Source organism: Castanea sativa, chromosome 3, assembly GCF_040712315.1.
Source record: "Castanea sativa cultivar Marrone di Chiusa Pesio chromosome 3, ASM4071231v1".
Classification (NCBI taxonomy): domain Eukaryota; kingdom Viridiplantae; phylum Streptophyta; class Magnoliopsida; order Fagales; family Fagaceae; genus Castanea; species Castanea sativa.
Genome location: NC_134015.1, coordinates 56,717,773 through 56,742,243, shown reverse-complemented (window position 1 = coordinate 56,742,243; position 24,471 = coordinate 56,717,773). Strand labels below are relative to the sequence as shown.

General features: G+C 32.0%; 2 pseudogenes; both read right to left on the bottom strand.

Annotated features, from left to right (window-relative positions):
• LOC142629220 (putative inactive purple acid phosphatase 9) overlaps positions 1–14,730 on the bottom strand; it is an 87,175-nt pseudogene extending 72,445 nt beyond the window's left edge.
• Positions 12,475–24,429, bottom strand: LOC142627695 (TMV resistance protein N-like; annotated as a pseudogene).
• Between the last annotated feature and the right edge of the window lie 42 nt (positions 24,430–24,471).

Here is a 24,471-nt window from a genome sequence, read left to right as displayed (position 1 = left end):
ATCTTGTTTAACAAATAAGATGAGCCCTTAAAAATATATTCATTAATAGGTTCATGAACAATAGGACTCGATAAAAAAACAAGCTAAGCCTAGGCCTATTTATGGGCATGGTAATAAGCATGATGAGACCCTAGTGCCCACCTTGGTGTTGGCTTCTCTTTCCCCTCTTTGGTGGAAACTTTTTTCTTGCCACCCCTTCCCTCTTTTTCCTACTCTCTCCCTAGCACTTGACCATGGATGATATTACTAGGAAATGGGCTCTTCTGTCTCTAAACTCAACAAACAAAAACTAGTCAATCTTAACCCAAAAATAGAGAACAACAGTAGGGTTCTTGTGGCAAAACTCTTCTCCAGGTGTAGAATCAATGTGGAAGCCAGTCACGCACACTTCAAAGTATATGGCGCTCGGTCTAGAATTTTAAGGTTCTTGACCTTGGAGTAAACACAGTCTTGATACTCTTTGAGAATGAAGCCGATCCATTGCAAATCCTATCACATGGAATTTAGTCTTTCGACAAATACCTGATTGGTCTATATAAACCTAAGGAGAAAGAATCTGTGGATGATGCCACCTTCAACAATGCTTCCTTCTGGACACATATCCACAACAAAAGCCATATATTCATTATGTTGTTGATGACTTGATGTGACATTGATCACATTCATTGTCACGTCAGTTTGTAAGTCGATTTTGTTCCATTTATAACAAAATTGATAGTAGCTTTTAGTCAAGTTATTGAGTCACAATCATTTTGATCAATCTAAAGTACCAAAATTTGCAATTAACAATGCTCCAAAATTAATGACAAATTACAAATATCATTTACTAAACTAAAAACCCAATTAAAACAAAAAATTACCTGATAATAATACTTGACTCATTTCTTCAAATTCTTCATAACCCCATCATGAATCCAACCCGGGTCTCTCCACCCGACACTCGAATTCACCAGCTCCTCGCACATGTTCTCCCTCTCATACCTCTCCACACGGACCACCGCCACGTGGTTGAGCTTACCCTCTCTCACCCCATACCTCACTCACCTCTCCTCGCAATCCCTTGTCAAGAACATCACCCTCATCTCATCCATATTCTCCGTGAACCCTAGATAGATTTGCTCCGGCACCCGAGTTGACCTGAACCCGACTTCGCCAACAGATGGGCCATGCCCAGCAACGAATTGTGATCAAGGTCATGCTTTTTCGGGTCGATTTCGGACTCCACCCATTGGAAGACCCAAAATGAGTAGTTGGACCGGAGGTTGATGAGAGGGAGGGAACTAGAACCCGACCCAGATTGCCACGTGGTGGAGGAGTTGAGAATCACGTAGCATATGAATTTTTCGTGACCGGTGTCCAGGGGAGAGTAGATGCCAAGCCAGTCGAGCTTGGATGGTGAGGTGATTTCAGACCATTGGATTCAGATCGGGTCGCCCGATTTGGCTAAAATGGTTGGGGTTATAGAGAGAGAGACACTTCGGATTGGGTTGATGGGTTAAAGAGAGAAACGATTGTTGTGATGAAGAGAATGAAAGGTGTGAGAGAATTCTTCTTCTTCTCTTTTGGGATTTTTCAAGTCAGTGAAGAATGAAAAGAGAGAGAAGTTGAAGGTTTCTTTTGTTGCTCTATTCATTTATGTAGAATTGGATTTTCTTTGAATTGAATAAATAATTAGGCATATTCTTTTTTCAATATTCTATTGTCAAATTGACGTTTGTTTCTTAATTTTTTAAAATTTAATCCCAGATTTTATTTTAGCTTAATGATATTAAAGGTTTTCCTTTTGTCTAGTGTATGTAAGATTAATAAAATAAGGAAACCGGAAATTCAAAAAAAAAGGTAAATTATAACTTACCCACTTATGGTTTAATCAAAATTTAAGTTACCTACTTGTGATTTGAAATTTGACATTTTACCACTCAAGGTTTGACCAAAATTTAAGTTGCCTACCTTTGGTTTTAAATCTCATGACGTAAGTGTTCTGCTGGATTCTTTTTTATCTTATTTGATATTGTATTTGTATGTTTTTTTTTTTTGTGTTTTTGGAGGAGAGACACATAAAAGTAGAGTAAAATTACATGTTTTTGACAAAAGTGGTTTACAAAACTTTAATTAAGTTAACCTCGGGTGGGTAAAGTGTCAAATTTCAAACTACAAGTAGGCAACTTAAATTTTGATCAAACCATAGGTGGGTAAGTTGTAATTTTCCCAAAAATAAATAAATAAATAAAAGAAACCGATGAGTCATGATAAAGTAAGCAAAAAAAAAAAAGTTGAAATGTGGTCTTAAGGGAAATATAAAGTGGACTGAGAAGTTTTTTTAAAAGTTTTATTTTTTAGATAAGTTTGTTTTGAATACTTGGATTAGTAGGAGAGTGTCCTATTTTTTAGAAATTTTATGTGGAATTTGAGATATATTTTTGGATCCATATCTTCTAGATTTCTTAGGATACTCTACCAATAAATTTCCTTATATCCTAGCCACTCTTTTATGATTTAAAGGTCTAGATTCTGACATGTCAGCATTCCACTAACAATACTCTTAATATAATAAAATAATATTATAAACAAAACAATTAAGATTATTGTTAGTGGAATGTTAACATGGAAAAATTTAGACCATTAAATCATTAAAAAAGAGTTACGATTTAAGGAAATATATTTGGTAAAGTACCCTAGGAAATCTAGAGGTGTAATTTTTAATTTAGCCTTCGTTTAATAAGTGTTAATAAATAAAAAGTCAATTAGAAACCTTCTAGAGTAGATTATACATATTAATTAAAATTCTAGACTCTTTAGTTTTTGTACACAATAACTCACTTGAATGGATATTTATGATATCCATTCATAAATATCCAAAGACTCATTCAACTTACTAGAATTTCTCCTAGTTCAATCTGGCATGAATCTTTAGCAAATATTTATATAGTCTAAAAGTGATGCAAGTCAATAGTTGAACCATGATGCCATTACTTTACAAGTCTAAATTGAATTTCTGAACTTTAACCAAAGACTCATTCAATGTAATTAGGATTAAAGTCTTTTAACAGAACCACATGTTTTGAATTTTTTTTTTTGGATAATTCAAGTGCACGTTTGGATTACATTGAAAGGGAAAGCAAATGCACGTTTGCGTTTTTTGTGTGGGTCCCGTGCACTGTTCGCGGGACCCGCAAGTACTTTTTTTAGCAAAAACAACTTTAAAACTAGGTCACACAACACTATTCATACATTTAAAAATTATTTTGCTACAGTGTTTTCAGTTTTCAGTAATAAAGCAGTATCCAAACAGACCCCAATAGTTATAACAAAGGAGGGAGGCTTTGAATTATGGAGATACCACTGATACCAAGAGGTGTCAACTAAAAAGTTAGATTAGATAGGACACATGACGTAAAATTAAACTCAAATTGAATTCCAGTTTGAAATTTAATTGGATAATTAATTCAGTCTAAAAATTGAAATTCAATTAGAGTTTAATTTTGAGCCACATGTCTCATCTAATGTAAGTTTTTTAATTTTTGTGCCAAATGATTTAATTCAATGTTGAAAATGAGGAGTTCAATATAAATAAACCATAAAAAACCTAATCACATATATATACCATGACTATATACAGTCCATTACTAACTAGTTAATATATATATATATATATATATATATATATATATATATATATATATATATAACCAATACTTAGAGAAAATTTAATTAGATTCAAAATTGAATTTTGCTTTTGTTAGTTTTCCATACAAATTAAATTATTTATATCTTTACTGTTATTTTTTCTTTGAACTAATGTGCATATTTTTTATACTATTTCTATTTAGATATTTTGTATGCTAGGATCCTGAATGTAACAAATTATCATTGAGTTGAACGATCCCATACACATATTCCCATTCAATTTAGGAGATATTATTTGATCCAATTTATTCTTTTATTTTTGTGTTGTATTTAGTAGAATTTCATAAACAATGATTGTGAATTGATATTGTATATGTAGTATTCAATAGTGATTTTCAAAATTATATATATAATAGTAGTGTAATGAGAAACTTGGTGTAGCCAATATCATGAAAATTACAAGATAAAACTATTTTAGTACTTCCAAATCTCCTGATCGAACTAATATTTTATATGTTTTATAACCCAAGCTAACATCAATAGCACTATTGCAATTCATCATTCATGTGCGTAAGCACAGGTTACATATTAGTTAGATATAACTATCAATGGAGACATTACGGATTTCAATCTTCTTTCTGGCGTTATAACTATCAAATTAAAAAACACAAACAAACTTCAAAATGTGTGGTACTATTAGAGAAGACTTTAATCCTAATAATGTTGCAATGAGTCTTTGGTTGGTGTTCGTAAAATAAATTTAGACTTGGAAAGTAATGGCCACATGGTACCACGATTGACTAGCGTGACATTTGAGCTATATAATTGTTTGATGATATACCACTACTCTTTTCAAGTCATTGATTCTATGTGTTTCAAAAAAAAAAAAATCATTGATTCTCTAAACTCATTCAAACTTAAAAACTTGTATTGAAGGCGAATATACTTCAAAACCTGTGCCAAGATTTTTGTAGTGCAATTAGTTGACACCTCCTGGTATTAATGGTATCTCCATAATTCAAAGCCTCCCTCCTTTGTTATAACTATTGGGGTCTATTTGGATACTGCTTTATTACTGAAAACTGAAAACACTGTAGCAAAATAATTTTTAAATGTGTGAATAGTTCCGTGTGAACTAGTTTTAAAGTTGTTTTTGCTAAAAAAAGTACTTGCGGATTCCGTAAACAGTGCACGGGATCCACACAAAAAACGCAGACGTGCATTTGCTTTCCCTTTCAGTGCAATCCAAATGTGCACTTGAATTATACAAAAAAAATTCAAAACACGTGGTTCTGTTAGAAGACTTTAATCCTAATTACATTGAATGAGTCTTTGGTTAAAGTTCAGAAATTCAATTTAGACTTGTAAAGTAATGGCATCATGGTTCAGCTATTGACTTGCATCACTTTTAGACTATATAAATATTTGCTAAAGATTCATGCCAGATTGAACTAGGAGAAATTCTAGTAAGTTGAATGAGTCTTTGGATATTTATGAATGGATATCATAAATATCCTTTGAAGTGAATTATTGTGTACAAAAACCAAAGAGTCTAGAATTAATGAACATAAAAGTATTTTTAAAATTGACAATTTACATTTTCTACCTAATAACATTCTTACAAGAATTTTTAAAGAGTTAAAAAAATATGTATAAGAATGACAATCAATAATATTTAAATTATATATGTAAGATTATTATATTATGCATCTTAATGTGTATCTTTTAAGTATATCCATGCATATGCATGAGGTTATAAGTTAGTTAATAAAGTGACCACAATTCACGCTAGTTAATAGATTAAATTTTCCATGCCTTTGACAAGTGACAACAGTTCCACAGACCACAATTCACGGTAGTTAATAGAGCGACCCACAAGACGTTAATTTTTTTTTCTTTTTAAGGAGACACGAGACCTTAATTTTCCATGTCATGGGCCAAAGACTTTTTGAAACATTTTACTGGCTTAAAGACTTTTCTAAGATAATGAGAGCTGATTAGGTAAAGATAATTAATGCCCCCAACCCATAAAGTACGCTAACACTAGGCATGCGTTTGCGTAGAGATGTTTCTACATTTTGCATTTTTTTTTTGCTGGTCCCACGGCACTATTCATGAACCAGCCAACACCTGAAAAACGCTTGAACTGTGTTTTGCCTTTTAAAAAATATTTTGCTAAAGTGTTTTCAGTAATAAGTTTTCAGTTTTAGCAAAATAAACAGTATTCAAACAAACCCTAGGGATTAGAATTGTGGTTGATAATTGTGGTTATGGTCTCCAGATGGATTAAACCTGTTAGAAATTAATTCATTACGAAAAACTACCAGAAGAAGAATGAGATTAGTGTTAGTTTCCCCCTTCAAAGAAAGTATCGTGTCTGGCTCACCATAGATATCTTATTAAAACACTAATTTGAAACTTACCAAGATAATTAACACAATTTCTCCTAGTTCAATCTAGCATGAGTCTTTAGCAAATAGTTATATAGTCTAAAAGTGATGCTAGTTAATAGCTAAACCATGATGCCATTACTTTGCAAGTCTAAATTGAATTTTTGAACTTTAACCAAAGACTCGTTCAATGTAATTAGGATTAAAGTCTTCTAACAGAACCACATGTTTTGAAGTTTTTTTGGATAATTCTATAGTTATAACAAAGGAGGGAGGCTTTGAATCATGGAGATACCACTGATACCAGGAGGCGTCAACTAGCGTGAATTGTGGTCACTCTATTAACTAGCTTATAACCTCATGCATATGCATGGATATACCTAAAAGATACACATTAAGATGTATATATAATAATCTTACATATATAATTTAAATATTATTGATAGTCATTCTTATATTTTTTTTTAACTCCTTAAAAAAGTCTTGTAAGAATGTTATTAGGTAGAAAATGTAAATTATAAATTTTTTAATATTTTTATGTTCATTAATTCTAGACTCATTGGTTTTTGTACACAATAACTCACTTGAATGGATATTTATGATATGGTCCCACATTTGATTCAAAAATTAAGAAATAAAACTCTCTCTAAAGATAAATAATTTAGGACATATGGCGCAAAATTAGACTTCAATTATAAAATTTAATCGGATTTTCTCTATGGTTTACCTATTAATATATATATATATATATGATTTTTGTGCCGAATAAATTGTTTTTAGTTATAAAAAAAAAGGCTCATATAATTAAATCATTCAAACTCTCTCTTCCTCTAATTTTATATATAGTGTTAAATATATGATTATTTTTTTATAATTTATTTATATTGGACTCCTCTTTTTTTTACTCTAAATTAACTCATTTGGCACAAAAATTAAAAATTTTCGATTCGATGGAACACGTTTCGTAAATTAAACTCTAATTGAAATATAAGTCTAGACTCTTTGGTTTTTGTACACATTAACTCACTTGAATGGATATATATGATATGGTCTCACATTTATTCAAAAATTAAGAAATAAAGCTCTTTCTAAAAATAAATAATTTAAGACATATGGCGCAAAATTGGACTTCAATTGTAAAATATAATTGGATTTTCTCTAAGGTTTACCTATTAATATATATATATATATATATATATATATATATATATATATATATATGATTTTTGTGCCAAATGAATTGTTTTTAGTTATAAAAAAAAAAGGCTCATAAATATAAAATCATTCAAACTCTCTCTTCCTCTAATTTTATATATAGTGTTAGATATATGATTTTTTTTTTTATGAATTATTTATATTGGACTCCTCGTTTTTTACTCTAAATTAACTCATTTGGCTCAAAAATAAAAAAATTGCGATTAGATGAAACACGTTTCGTAAATTAAACTCTAATTGAAATAAAATTATTACACTGAACTAACTAACTTGGTTCAAAAATTTTAAAATTTTGATTAGACGGGATACGTAGTGCAAAATTATACTCTAATTGAATTCCAATTTAAAATATAATTGGATTTTTTTTTAGTTTTACTTATTAATATATATATATATATATATATATCTGACTTATAAACTTTAATTGTTTTTAGTTCTACAAAAGAAAAAGGTTCATAAATATAAAGTCATTCAAAAATTTTATTTTTTATGGTTTACGTATATTAGACTCCTCTTTTTTTACACTAAATTAACTTATTTTGTACAAAAATTTAAAAACTTAGATTAGATAGGATACATGTCGCAAAATTAAAATCTAATTGAAATCCAATTTTTACATTGAATTAACTCACTTGGCACAAAAATTTAAAAATTTAGATTAGATGGGATACGTTGCGCAAAGTTGGACTCTAGTTGAATTCCAATTTGATATTTAATTGAATTTTCTCTCAGTTTTACCTATTATTATATACATATATATAGATATATGTTAATCCCTTAATTAATTGCCAATTTAGTCTGCTAAACATTTCTAATTTGAATCATTAATCCTTTTTTTCTTCCTGAAAGAATTATTAATATTTAATACTTTAGACATTATGTTTTGTGTGTTAGTTTAGTTCATGTATCTTATATATAAACGCCAATATAGTCCACTGAACATTTCTAATTTTTGAATCATTAATCCTTTTTCTTTTTTGAAAGAATCATGAATACTTTAGACATTATGTTTTGTGTGATAGTTTAGTTCATGTATCTTAAATATAAATGCCAATTTAGTCTACCGAACATTTCAAATTTGAATTATTAATCCCTTTTCCTCTTTAGAAGAAGGAAAATGGTATGGGCACTGTAACCGTAAGATGTTTGTTAAGAATGATTTATTATAGGGTCCATCTATTAAAAATTAGTATAAGTTGATAAGAGGGCTGAAAATATTACTGAAGTAACAAACGGAACATCAAAAGTTAGCTTTATTGACACAACACCCTAGAAAGAATTATTAATACTTTAGACATTACTAGTGTTGGCTGCACGTGCAAGGCGGTGCTGCCCCAATAGTAAGAAAATTAATATAGATTTTGTGTGTGAAACCGTGAATTTTAACTTACCCAATTTGATTATATTAAAAAAGAAGTATAAGAATACAACAAAATATCATAATATTTTCATTTTTAGGATCTGAATAGATATATATATATATATATATATATTTATTATTTTATTTAAGAGAAATGCTACATTCATAACAGTTTTAGAACGAATTCTAAATAACAAGTTATTATTGGTTTTAAACTTATAACATTATCATTGTTATTCTCAAAACATTTATTTTTAGTTGTGGTTGGTCACAGTTTCATATTTTATTATTTTATTTCGACTTGTAAGAAATTGATAATTCAATATTTGTAAAAATATTGTGAAATTTGTTGTATCTGTATAAGAATATATATGCCAGCTTACATAAATATTTAAAAGAAAAAAAAAAACACAAACTGATTACTGGGAAAAAAAAAGTTTTAGGCACGGTAGACATTAATGTTAAAATGTTGTGGATTTAGCATTTTTTTTTTATTTGATCTATAAGAAACTGAGATCTCAACAATTATGATAATAATAAGTGTTGTAACATTTTCTCAAAACATTCATTTTAAGTTGTGGTTAGTCACAGTCTCATATTTTATTATTTTATTTTGATTTGTAAGAAATTGACACATCAATAATTGTGAAAATATTGTGAAATTTTTTGTGTTAGTATAACAATATATATGCCAGCTTACATAAATATTTCAAAGAAAAAAAAACACCAACCAATTACTGGGAAAAAAATTTTAAATAAAAAACTTTAGGCACTGTAGCTATAGTACTAGTTGAATAAACCAAAAGCACTGTAGCTTTAGTGTTATCCATCAATAATAGCTTACCTATAATTTGTTGTGAAATTAATGTTAAAATGTTGTGGATTTAGCAATTTTTTATTTGATATATAAGAAGCTGAAATCTCAACAATTATGAAAATATTGTGATAACAATAAGTGTTGTAACATTTTCTCAAAACATTTATTTTCAATTGTGGTTGGTCACAGTATCATTTTTTTTTTCAACTTGTAAGAAATTGATACCTCAATAATTGTAAAAATATTGTAAAATTTGTTGTGTCAGTATAACAATATATATGCTAGTTTATATAAATATTTAAAAGAAAGAAAAAACACAAATCGATTACTAGGAAAAAAAAACTTTAGGCACTGTAGAAATTAATGTTAAAATGTTGTGGACTTAGCAAATTTTTTTTTTTTTTTTTATCTATAAGAAACTCATATCTCAAAAATTGTGAAAATATTGTGATAACAATAAGTGTTGTAACATTTTTTTTAAACATTTCTTTTCAGTTGTAGTTGGCTATAGTCTCATCTTTTATTATTTTATTTCAACTTGTAAGAAATTGACACGTCAATAATTGTGATAAATATTATGAAATTTGTTGTGTCAGTATAACAATATAAATGTCAACTTACATCAATATTTAAAAGGAAAAAAAAACACAAATTGATTATTGAAAAAAAAAAAAAAAGTGACTAACTAAACCAAAGCACTGTTGTAGCTACAGTGCTACAGTGTATTGTAATTACAATAAGTGTTGTAGCATTTTTTAAAAAAATATTTATTTTCAATTGTGAAATTTATTGTGTATCATCACATTATTGAATGTCCATTTGGCAATAAAAGATCTATTTCGTAAGAGATTTTTAGTAACATTATTTAAGTATTGTAAAAATGTGTGGGTGAAAAAATATTGTAAAAATAAGTGTACTATTATTTAAACAACGAAAACTATTGTTTAAATAACACAAAACAAGCCCAAAGCTTTTTGCTAAATATAAGATTAAAAAAAAATATAATTTTTATATTAAAGATGTGACAACAAACTTACACTTATTTTATTTTTTAAATTGAGACAAAAAGAAAAAGTAAATAAGCAAATATGAAAAAGCTTCGAATGGACACTGATTTTTATTTTATTATTTTGTTTCAACTTGTAAAAAATTGACACGTCAGTAATTGTGAAAATTAAACCAAAACACTATTGTAGCTACAGTGTTATAGTGTATTGTGATAACAATAAGTATTGTAACATTTTTTAAAATATTTATTTTCAGTTGTGGTTGACTACAGTTTCATATCTTATTATTTTATTTCGACTTGTAAGAAATTGGCACGTCAATAATTGTGAAAATATTGTGAAATTTATTGTGTCAGTATAACAATATAAATTTCAGCTTACATCAATATTTAAAAGAAAAAAAAAACACAAACCGATTACTGAAGGAAAAAAAAAAAAAAAAACCCAATCTCATATCTTATTTTATTATTTTATTTTGACTTGTAAGAAATTGACACGTCAATAATTTTAAAAATATTGTAAAATTTGTTATATCTGTATAATAATATAAATGTCAGCTTACATCAATATTTAAAAGGAAAAAAAAAAACACAAACTGATTACTGAAAAAAATAAAATAAAATAAAAAACACTTTAGGCACCGTAGCTACAATACCCATTCAATAAACAAAAGGGTTGAAGCACAGTATCAATACGCTGAACACAGTAAGAAAGCACTGTAGCAGCATTGCCGCCTTTATTACGAAAGATGTTTCGAAATACAAGTATCAAATAAAGCAAATTGGTCTCAGTTGACGCGTATACAAAATGTACTGCCCCTATATCAAAGGAGTAGTAAAGGTTCCTAGTGTCCGGTGCTCAAGTTCTAGTTGGCTCTAGAGAGTTTCCAGGCATTCTGAACCTATAGCTGGAGAAATTATCCAGAACCACCACGTCACTCGTTCATCATTTCATTAAAAGACTCTCACTTATTTAAAATTGCTAAGTCAGTAATTAGTTTTTGTTTAAAATAAAATTTTAACTCAACAATTTTAAATAGGTGGAAGTCTTTTAATGAAATGATAAACTACGTCATTTGTCCACCATGAAGACCTTATAATTTCTCCTAAAGCTGAAGGGTAAGCAGCATTCACCACCCCCATCCTTCCCATAAATTCCCAGACCACTCTGGTCTCCAAGGCTGTGAAGGCCAGTCATACTCGTGATTACCAATTCACACATGGTGTGCTACTTTAGATGCAACATGTTCAATCTGAGTAAAAAAAAAATGATCCCAAAACCATGAATATCCTCTTGCATAGCTGATGTCCCCAACATGTGATATTAAAAGCTGGCTTGTCACCCAAAGCCTCAATATCACGGAGTATCCACTTCATCGTCGCTATGCTTTCTTCTTGTGTACGGAAAAACGTATTGTATGGTATTGCAGTTCCCATATCACCAAACAGGAAGGCTATTGTTTCAGCAGAGTCCTCATTCCTTGACTTGCTGTGAGTTGAACTCCAACCTCCGGCATCACTTCCAACCTGTCATAGATAACATTACTGTTTTCTTAAACCATACAACAACAACCAAGCCTTAATCACAAAAATTTCAGGTCGACTAATTTATAATAAAGTGACTCAATTTTTGGACCAATGAATTTGTAATAACCAGTCGTACACTTGCATGATGGGTAAAAAATTTGATGATTTTTTTTTTTTTAGTTAAGTGAAAAATGAAAATGGTGGATGAGACTAGTAATTGATACAAGTGAGTTCTAGTTAACTCAATTAATAAAGTCTTTTATCGTCCAATAAGAGATCTGAAGTTCAAAGTATAGTTAATACTTGATATAGCATATTAAAATTTCTAAATTAAGTTATCTATAAAGACAAAGCACATATAAAAAAATTCATCACTTATATTAAATAAAAAAAATTAAAAAAAAAATTTAATAACATAAGAAACAACCAATTTTATCAAAAACCTATCAATATTACACTAAGAATGTGACATAATTGTCAATGAAATAGCCACGGTTTTAAAATTTGGTACGGTCAAAGAATCGGTTTGTGCTCGGTTCCCAATTGACCTTAGTTTTTTGACTGATTTTTACTGGTTTTGAGGAATTTTACCAAACCGGACTAGTGCCCAAGTACAAGAAACTAACACAGCATGTAGAGAAATCTATAATAAAATTATGTGCATGTGCATACTATGTAAGAACTTATAAGTATATAGCATGAGCTAAATTTTATGGATCAAAAGTATATATTTTTATAGAAAAATAATTTACTTGATTTGAAGTCCCTAATTTTTGTTTAAATGATTATCAGTTGGTATTATACCTAATGCCAATTAGATGAAAAATTGTTCAGCTCAAAGGTGAGGAAACAGAATATTTAAGAAAAGGATTAAATAGATTCTTGGATAGAGTTTAAAGATGCAAGAGCAATCATATCTTTGGGGAAAATTTTAATTGTAATTAAGGAAACCTTTAACCTGATCATTGCAATAGGGTGAGTGTGTTGTAATCCAAACATATTATATTAAGGGAAAAAATGGACAAAAATTAACTCCAACCACGTTTTGGAGGAAAGCAATGAACAGCAACAAAAGTCCTCATATAATGTGCAGCTGACAAGCTCAATCAAAAATCAAAAGTTAACATGATTAATGTTACATGTTTTTTCAAAAAGTTAAAAGTAGAATAGAGAAAAAAAGTGAAACAGATGCTCCGGCTTTCACGTCTCAAGTATTCATTTTTTCTACATAATCAATCACTTTGCAAGGCCTCTCCATTTTCCCGGAATCTTCTAGGAAATAAAAGATTTAGAATTATAGAAATATATGGGTTCTTTTTTAGCTGAGTCTGATTTATTCATTAATAGCCTAATTATTTCAAGCTCTATGAAGGTTTTGAGTACAAACTTCATGGGATTTGATTTTTTTAGGGTAATTCAAAACCTCCATGTCGTGTCCTAATTTTTCAAATATTGCTGTCTCTGTGTCGTACACATACCAATATTCGTATCCATGTCTATACTTCCTAGATTACAGTATATTTATCTTATTTTCAATTATGGAAAAAAAAAAATTAGACATTTAATTCGTTCATATCCAACATATTAAAAGTATACTTGTAAGATTACCGGGATTAAAGTTCATAATCGATGAAAATGCTATCCTTGTGTCCTATCAATCCAATCACAGTCCAACAACACCAATAACTGCTATGTCATCAGTGTTCAGTCCTCCCTATTAGAAACCAAAAAAAACACTAATTAGACAAAAGTGGTTCTAGAAATGCACTTAAATGTAATTACAACATCATGTTTAGATTGTTCTAAATTCAAATGCATGCATATTGACTCAGCTAGAATCACTCTTCTTGTTAAATAAAATGACAAATATATGAAATCAAACAATGAAAACTACATCTGAGATGCAAAAATCAATTTCTGAGGAGCTAAGAAACTTTCCTTTGCTGGGAGGCTGCAATTGCTATACTTAGTGCTTTATAAACAATAAATATACTGATCTAAGTGATCTAACATCTTCTTACTGCCTAAAAAAGTCATTATGCTGATAAAGCAGCAATTTAGCAGATTCTATGGAGTTGAAGTGATAACTCATGAAGTAAGTAGCTTGGAATTCAATATACCGACAAAGAGTGATGGAGGTTTGGGGTGCAGGAGAGTTGCAGACTATAACAAGGCAAAATGATGACGCATACATGGAATGTTTTTGCTCAAACTGGCTCAATTGGGGTGGCTTGGACAAGAGAAAAATCTCCTGAGATCTATCCTTTTGGATTATAAACTCCCTCAAAAATTCTCTTGGGGATCGAGGAAACTCCTCTACCTTAAAGAGTTAACAAGACAGTTTATATGATCTACTGTGGAGGATGGAAAAAAATATTATCTTGTGGGTATGGTTGCAGGTATATGATGTTGAAAGTAGTCTTAAGGCAAAAGTTTCAAGTCTATTGAAGGAAAAAAGCTATGTCTGGAAGCCACTTAGGTCTAATTCTCTGGTTTCTATACAAAGAAAGCTTCCTCTGGTGGACATTGGAGACATAGAAAGACCCATTTGGATTCCTGCCAAGGGGGGCATTTATGCCAGCTAAGAAACCTAGAATCAAATTTCAATTGAGGTTGTCTGAGGTTGATTGGTGGAAGCTAATCTGGTTTTGTACCACCATTCCTAGACATGCTTCATCACTTGGCTTGCTAAGAAAAACAAATTACATACTTGGGATAAAAGCTTATAGTGGGAGAACAAGGTGATAATCTGTGTGCTTTCTGCAGAAGCATAGGAAGTCCAGACCATTTATTTTTCAAATGCAGTTTGTCAAAAAGATTAGGGAGGGAAGTTATGAAGAGATGCCTAAGAGACTATCCTGAAACAAATTGGAATAAGGTTGGTTGAATGGGGGGTTAGAAAATTTAGAAAGTAAAAGCCTTCCTCATTGCAAGCAACTTCAAATTTCTACATTTCAATGTAAAATAAAAAAATAAAAAAAAATAAAAAAGTGAGAATGCAGTTCAATGTAGGGCAATATAAAATCAAGAAACTTAAAAAGATATTATCGAATTATATGACATGGGACTGATCATTACGATAATTAGTGTAGGTACTTATTAAACCTGAAAAGGAAATGTTTTGTGGAAATATATGCATGGAATTCTTCATCAAATAGACCTCGTGTGAAAATAATCCTCCACAAGACTGAGTTTTAGAATGGAAAAATAGCCATCTATACTCTGAGCTTTGAATAGTCACAGGGTGGCAATCGAAGGTTCCTCCAAGGGTGGCTTTCTTTTCTTGGTCTGCCTCCTTAGGTAAGATCTTAACAATAGACAACCTTCGTAAAAGAAGAATATAGTGCTTGACTGGTGCTATATGTGTAAGAGGTGTGGGGAGTCGGTGGATTATCTTCTACTTCATTGCTCCATAGCTTGGGAGTTGTGGTCCTTGGTTTTCTGCTTGTTTGGTATTCAATGGGTTATGCCTCATACTGTTCTTGAGTTGTTTGAGGCTTGGCAAGGAAAGTTTGCGCGACATCGTCACATTGATGTTTGGAGATTAGTGCCGCATTGCTTGATTTGGTGCATTTGGCATGAAATGAATGCTAAAAGCTTTGAAGGTTGCGAACGTTCTTTGCTGGAGATTAAGTCTTTTTTCTTACACTCTCTTTGAATGGAGTGTGGTTTTTACTCATTTTTCTTGTTCTTCCTTTTCTTTTTTTCTTGACCGTTGTTCTTTTGTTTCCTGATTTGTGCCCCCATAGTACATCCCCAATGTACTTGGTTTGGCAATCTTTCAATTTTTAATAAAATTCTTAAGTTATTTATCAAAAAAAAAAAAATAGTCACAGGATTTCTCCCAAAGAGAACATGTAGATGTCAGTAAAGACTATCAAGTGAAAATTGGAGTTTTCTTGATACTCCCACGGGAAAAATAGCCATTTGTACGCTGAGCTTTGAATAGACACAGGAGATCTGCTATAGAGAACGTGTAGATGTCAGTAAAGGCTATCAAGTGAGAATTGGAGTTTTTTCTTGAAACTCCCAGGGAATGTCTGCCATAAAACCTTACAAATTATATTGTGATAACCCAGTTTCCTATGAGACAAAGAAACATTTCAATGAATATGATCATCACTTAGTACAGAGTTTCAGCATAGAAACATACTGAGCTTATACTCTTGGGCTTAATGGATTCACATTTCAAGCAGGCCAGTGTGGACATAATTTGTCCAATCTATTGTAAAGGGCAGGTGGATTTTCTGGCCAAGAGCAGTGCACTTACTGCTAAGATGCTTCATGGGGATTATATGCCTTCATAGGTCGTGGTACTATTTTGGTATTTTGTGCTGCTTTTTTCTTTATAAGTTGTGTTTATTATTGTATTCTTAATGGGGGAACACTCATGGCTAGCTTTTCTTTAGCATTATATGTTTTATACTCTCTTTTGAATAAACTCACTGTCATGGACATAGTATATAGTAATATTAAAAAACAATTAAAGAAAGTTCTCTGGTAAGAGGCAACTTAATTGATATTTGTAACAAATTGGTCATGATTGATAGCAATGAGTAAACTTCAAGAGCATGGAGGGTGAATTTATAAGTTAACAGGGTGTATTCAGGTTGTTTTGCCAAAATAACTATATTTGAAAGACATGTAAGAGCTCCTTACAAGTTACACTATATGATCAACATACTGAAAGTGAAGACATTAGGCAACACTTCATCCACATAGATATTAGTCTTAACACTTGGTCACAAGCACCAAGCAACATAATTTTCAAGACAATGGTGTATTCAGGTTCTTTTTTTTTTTCTTTTTTGCATAAAATTTTATAACAAGACAATGGAAACAGAAAAATCATAACCAAAGATTTGGAACAATATAGGAGATACCATAAAGAGGGTAATCCATGAAAAGAAAGAATTCTTATAAGATAGGAACCAAACTTGCCTTTGGGGTAGCAACTCAAACCACAAGTGTCCTTCCATTAAGGGTATGTTGAGCCACAAGCATTTTTGAGTCTGACAGCATGAATATCAGATAATTTAATTGGCAAGAATGTCCACTTGCTCAATCTACCTTGATTAAATATTATAATTGTCCAGCAGCTTAATACATAAGAATCCTTAAGAAACATAGTCAAACCAATTAGTCACAAAGCTGCAGAAACCCACCATCCAATACAGTTTAATGCAGAAACACAGGGAATGTATACCATATAAGAGAGGTAGAAACTTAAGTAAATAGTTCCCATTTGTATGGAAGAATTTTACCAAAAAAATGTAAGTTGTTAAAGATATTATAGAATGTTAAGGCTGCTGACAAAAAATGAGATAATTCAAAACACAGCTAGGCTTAGAAATAATGAAGAGAATGCCACATGCATGGCAAACTGAAAGGTATATAAAACGCCATTTGAACTGGGTATGTAAGTATATTCAGTACTCATTGGGTCATCATCATATTTATTACTAATTCTCAATGCCTATTAAGAAGGCCCTGATAAATTTGGGCCCTGAGCAACTTCAAATGATAAATACTATCACGCCAAATATACAGAGTTAACATCCCACACACATACCTGAGAACAAAACCCTTATGCAAGTCCTTCAAGCTATGAAGTAAGTTTTGTTGCTGGATTAACAACAAAAAATAACTCAGGGCCTATTTAAGAAAAGAAATGCCAAGGAATTAAAAAGAAAAAATATATACACAGCCAGAAACAAGTTCTGTTTAGAGAATAGCAAGAAAGACGACGCGACTTACAAAGAAAATCAGAGAAAAATAGTGTATCAGCCTTGCAGATTCATCAAAGCTACCAATTTCACTGGATTTCTCTTCCTCGCAATCAGTCACCTTGTTCTTTTGTGCTTGAATTCCCAATCCAATTTCCCAAACGTGGAATGAATCTTTCAATTAAATTAGGGAGCCGAATCCTCTTTGGGTGTGGTACATCTACCTCATTATAGGTAACTTCTCCACTAGGTCCATCCCCATCCCCATCATGGTCATCATGACTTCGCTTAATTATGGTATCTTTTGCTGAATCATCTAAATCATCCTCATAAGGAGTGATGCTGCAGCTGCAGGAACCAGCCATATTTTGTTTGAGATCTTCAATGTCTTGCTCATATACCAAACGGGCCCCGCATCTCCTCACCTCCAAGCCTGTACCTTCAACTTCAATTTCAATTCCAACATCAACCTGACTCAATTGATCATTAGCATAGACTTGACTCAATATCTTGCCCCATAGCCCTTCCATAGAAAAATATTTTATCCAAAGGTGATTTGAATCAATCTGGCAAGATTGCTCGGAAAAACCAAAGCTTAAGAAATCTGGAACTTTATATCCATTGACATTACAGAGAAAACTAATAAAATGCGTAACTGGATGATTTTCTGAACTTTCCGGATGTTGGAGTGGATGATGCTCGCAGAGTACAAAAACAACACATAGAGCAATTCCTATAAAACCTGGAGGCTCTTGCAGATTCAATGAAACCCCCTCACTCTGATGGCTAAACCATTTCGGAATTCTACTTCCAGGTATAAGAATATTTTGGAGACCTAAATCTGGTCTCTGAAACACACAAATCAAGATATTAGAATTGAGAGAGAGAGAAAGAGAGAGAGAGAGAGAGAGAGAGAGAGAGAGACCTGAATGTAATGTCTCAGCATTGTTAAGAACATGCCACTGTAATCCTGATTGTCATTTAATTTGAAGCAGTTTAGAAGATAAAGATGTGGATGAAAATCTTCTTCTGGTCTTAAGGGTAATGTTTCGAGTGAGGTACAACCTTCTGCCCCCAAATATTCAACACTTAATGGAAGCTGTGGCAGTGATCGTAGATTAGTGCAACCACTCAAATAAAGATCTTCTAGTTTAGATAGTCGAACGATATCTTCAGGAAGGGAAACAAAATTATTTCCCTTCAGATTCAAATTTTTTAAAGAGGACAAACAACCAATAACATCAGGGACTGCCTGTAGATTGCAATAACTTAGATTCATATTGGTCAAAGAGGACAAGCCTGATAGAGCAAGCATTGACATGCCCATGGAATCTAGACTTCTTCTTTGCAATAAAGGAAAATTGAGGAGTTCATTTGATGGTTTAGATGATAGAAAATTACATCCACGGAGAGAGAGATTTTGGAGATTTTTTAAGAGAACCATAGACGAAGGTAACTCTTTTATAGCAGTCCTACTCCCATCTAGCTCCTCTAGGCCTTCAATATTTCCCAAGTTCTCTGGCAATTTGTCAAGTTTTGAGCAGTCAGATATATTAAGAGTTTTTAGAGACGTCAAACTACAAATTGCAATAGGGAGACTAGAAAGGTTTTTGCAATCTCTTAAATCCAAGTCTATAAGGCCCGTTGAGCGTTCCACTAATAATGATGGATCTTTTATAGCAGTCTCACTCAAACAAAGTTTTGACAAACATGACATATTTTCCACAATCTCTGGAAACTTCTTCAATTTTGAACAACCGCCAAGGTCGAAATATTCAAGAGCTTCCAAGCTGATCTTGTGAGGAAGGCTTTCGAGAAGTTTGCAACCATTCAAATCCAATCGAATAAGCCGTTTGAGATCTCCGATAGATGCATGAATCTTATATAGTCTTGTACAACGTCGAAGAATTAATTGCTTAAGATTTGGGGCTCCACTTAGGTCCGGGATCTCAATCAAGTTTCGAGAGTCACTCAAGTCAATGAGTTTTAACTCGTTTAAAATCTACCATAAACCAATAAATAATTAGACTAACTCAAGCATTAATGAAAAACCAGGAAATACGAATCAGTATAAGTGAAAATCTTACTATAATTCCTTTCCATAGTTGTTTGATGTCACTGCAATGCATTCTTAGTTCAACAAGTTTATTTGGTTGGAAATTGGTCGGCATGGATTTTAAAGGATATCCATGCCAATCAATTACACGTAACTCGTTAGAAAGATAATTAAGGCCCTGTGGAAGTTGGATAGGACCTCCAATGAGGTCTTGTGGAGGATGCACATAACCAATTTCAAGAAATCTCAAATTTTTCATCTTTGAGAAGGCTTGAGCACTCAAGTGTTCCTTTGCTTCAATAGGCATGTTTAGCACTATGCCTTCAACTACCTCTGTTCCCTAATAACCAAGAACAATGAAATTAGAGTAATTGACAAATCTTTAGAAGAAATTGTTAAAATATATATAATTATATACGTTTAGGTCTAGAATGGACAACTTACAGTATTATTCCTTAATATATGAAGGACATCCTCATAAAGCCATAACCTACTTCGACGACCAGGCTCTTCAGGGGATTCACGACGAACAATTTCTTGACCCATTTCTTGTAGCAAATCATGCATCCACAAAGATTCATGCATCAACAAACTTCTCTCTCTATCAATGGTTATGAGTGATTTGTCTATAAGAACATCAATATTGTAGTTTGGATAGTAACCAAAACTTTGTAGTATATCTCTTATGTCATCTTTGTTCTTTCCTTTGAAAAAACATGCAATATCCAAAAACAATTCCTTTTGGGTATACATGAGACCATCAAAACTTATTTGAAGTACATTTAGAATGTTTCTATCAGGTTCTTGTTTTAGTTTATATAAGGCACTTTTCCATTCATCTATTCTTTTTCCAAACAACAAAGAACCTAAAACCTTAAGAGCCAAAGGAAGGCCATTGGCATAATTCACCAAGTCCTTAGACAATTCCACATAATTTTCTTCAGGATAGGGTTTCTTGAAAGCTCTCCAACTAAAAAGCTGCAAAGCATCGTTGTCATTCAATCCCTTGACTGTATATATATCATTCATACCACGTCTTTTTAACAAGTGCTTATCTCTACTTGTTACAATGATTCTACTCCCTGAACCAAACCAATCATGGTTCCCAACTAATGCTTCTAGTTGTTCATCTCCATCCACATCGTCAAGAACAATAAGAACCTTTTTGTCACGTAGTCTATTCCCTATAACATTGATCCCCTCAAAAACATTCGATATATTTTTTCTACTTCCCTTAAGGATGTTAGAAAGAAGTTGTTCTTGTAAAGAAACTAGAAGATGATTTTTAGTTTTTTCTCTTACATTAGCTATAAAGCTGCTAGCTTCAAAGCTACCAGAAATTCTTTCGTAAATTTCTAGTGCAAGAGTTGTTTTACCCATTCCACCCATCCCACAAATCCCAACAAAACGAACACCACCCAACCCTTCAACTAAATATAAATCCAACATTTCCATAACAGGGGATTCTATTCCTACAAGTTCCTTGGAAATGGTACTTTGAAATATAAGATTCAATTCACTAGATATCCTTTCAAGGATTTCTTGGATAATTATTGATTCATGCCTGCAAAGAAGATAGCAAAACAATAGTTTTGATGACTGTATAACATATAGCATAAATATAGGAGACAAAATATTCAAAATACAATCCTAAATTCATTGAGCAAAAGGGGAATCTAAAAAGTGCATAATATAGCATCCTAATTGAGATTTGACTTGTTTGTCATGTCGGATAGTCTATGTGAGAACCATGTGTTTCCTTCTAATTGTAATAGTTTAATGAGCTAAGAGTGTGCCTTTTTTTTTTTTTTTTGATAAGCTGATAGTTAGAGTGTGACAAATTTGAATGTCATTTTTTGTAAGTTTCTCAGATTTTAATTTTCATACTTCTTTTTTCTATTTCTTTTATCTTCACAATAAGAAAAAGGTATAACAGATAGACCAATTGAAGTATTTAACTATTTACTATATATTTATGCTTCTGGCCTATTTATTTGCCCAGAACATTTTAACTGCTCAAAGAAGAAATTCTACAAGAAACAAGAATTAGATGAAAATGCAGTGTTATCATGTGGTATTGTGCTCTTTATTTTGTAGTGATTGATTTTTTCAATTGATTATTCATGCTTGCTCTTGCTATATTGTTAATTGGCTAATGATGTATACCATTGGCCTATAAATTGGTAGACTAGCTTAAAATTGGAATTAGCCATAATTACAACTTGGGGTCTAAATCATTACCATAATTAAAATTTGGTAATCTCAAGAAAGAAAGGCAAAGAAGAGGAGAATGTAGTGAGAAATAAATTACGTTTGACATGGCATTTTTTTAACCTTTATATCATTTATTTGCCATGTGTCATCCATCAAAATAAAAATGGGAGAGAATGGGAGGGTTTTAAATGGGAGGCAAGCCAAATGCAAAATGATATGGGTATGACCACATGAGAAATCTACTACGAAAAGAAGAATTATATGGGATTAGACCATGCATATTACAAACTTTGGAAATTACAAGCATAATGATTAAGCATATGTCAAAACACTACTGTCGCGATCAGGACTTAGCTTGAGTCCTGTTACAAGATAATAGTTATTAACTAGCAAAGCCAAGATTTTAGTTTAGGGGGGCAAAATGTATAAGTGACGCACATGCGCACACACACAAAATATAACAATAACATATTTGTTATAATGTGTTTATCTACTAGGAATTTGTTTACACATGAATAAGCCATTTTGTGATTTTTTTTTTTTTTTTTTTTTTGTGCGAAAGGTATTAGACATTCTAAGCTAAAAGAAGGAAAGCATTTGAATTGAGGCAAACTATAAAAAAGCAAAGCTTCATTTACTCAACAAATCATTTATATAATGTGGATTACCAAGTCTTTTTTTTTTCTTTTTTGTTCATATTGAGTAATTCAGTAATAGACTACCATGCCTCATGCAATGCAAAGGCTGTTCAACCAAAGTCGAATTTGAGCTTATAATTTCCTAATTCATAATATATATACAAGGGACAAACAGAAATTTTCTCTAGTTAATCAGATTAGAAAAAGCAAATAACATCGGTCATGTTATTCCACGGGAATGTCAGCAAAGCTTTACCCTCTGCTCTACTCCCCTCTACTCCCCATCCATCCAAACAAGCTATTAGTGTAGAAAAATTACCATATTGATAATAATGTGAACAAAAAGTACTCTAGCGAAAGACAAATGTTACCTATCATGTAAATCCCATCCAGAGATATTGCCCACTTCTTTCAAAGCAGCTTTCCATGCTTGCACATCCTCTTTGTTAGCCTTGGAATCTTTTTCATGCTTCTCAAAGGCTTCAGCAAGAGTACCTGTCTGGTTCCGTAAATCATAGACATCAACGTGGTAAAAGATGGGCAAAACTGTCAACTTGGTCTCTTCTATGCATTCAACAATCTTAGCTAGTTCAATCAAGCACCTCCTTGAAGAAGCATAGTTTGTTGAGAGAAAGATGATTGCATACTTGGACTCTTCTATTACCTTCAAGAGCCCTGAAGAAATATATTTTCCTTGCTCAAGTATCTCATCATCATTCCTGAAGGTGATAATACCCTTTTGTCTCAAAGCAATGTAGAGATGGTCTGTAAAATTCTTGCAGGTGTCAACACTGCAAAAACTAAGGAACACATCGTATTTCAAAGAAGAAGAAGAAGAAGAAGAGGAGGAGGAGGAGAAGGAGGAGGAAGCTGTTAGAGTGGACATAGAAGGATATGCAAGAAATTGGATCAATGACCAAAAATTTCAGTCACTTGAAAAAAAGAAACAAGAACTATATTTCTGTGCGTAAACTGAAAAGTTGCTGACGGGAAAATCTTAGAAGATGAAAGCAAGTGAGGTTGAAAATTGAGAATTGGGTTAGCTTAGCGTTGAGCTGCAAAGAAAGGGAATAAGAATAAAGATAAAGGTGAGGTTAGCATGAGGAATATGACATTGCAGACTTGCAGTGCGAGAGAGAGAACCTTCAGTCAGGTCCTGGCGTAAAGAAGGGCACTTTACGCCACCAATGAAGTGCCGCCACGTCATATTTCCATTGATCTTACAATACACTCTTGCACGCACAAGTATAACTCAATTAAACACAAAATTATCAAACACCCATCAGACCTGAGAAGCTCCAACGCCTCTCATCTCCACCCCACTGCTGGAGCTGCCGCACACATCGGTCGAGAGCTGGCACCGTCGCACTGGTTCCTCCCCGTCGGTCAAGGTTGGAGCTTTGAAACCCAATTCATTTTTCCACTCCACGTCAAATGTTTGAGCTCCTAAAAGAGTTCTTGCTGGAGATGGTTCTTTAGTGGCTGATAGTTTCTGTAGGGATGTGTTTGATGAAGGACAGTGAAACATTGGGTGTTAAATTGAAAAGCAAGAACACTGAAACATTGGGATTTCGAATACGTATTAATGATAATGACTATCACATTTAAGGAAAAGAAGATTAAGAAAAAAAAAATGACACGGATGTGGGTTTGCAGCAAAAGCTTCAAGAACTTTGTTTTTTTTGTGCTTAAAATCACAAAACCCATGTCTTAAAAATTCTGTGGAAACAATAAAGAGAGAGAGAGAGAGAAAAAAATCTAATGGGCTTGTTTCAATTTCTCTTTCTTCCTTGTGCTTAAAATCAAATGGGTTTATTGAAAAAACCTTAAAGACTCTCTCTTTTGAGCTTAAAATCACAAACCCACGTCTCGAAAAAAAAAAAAAAAAAGGAGAG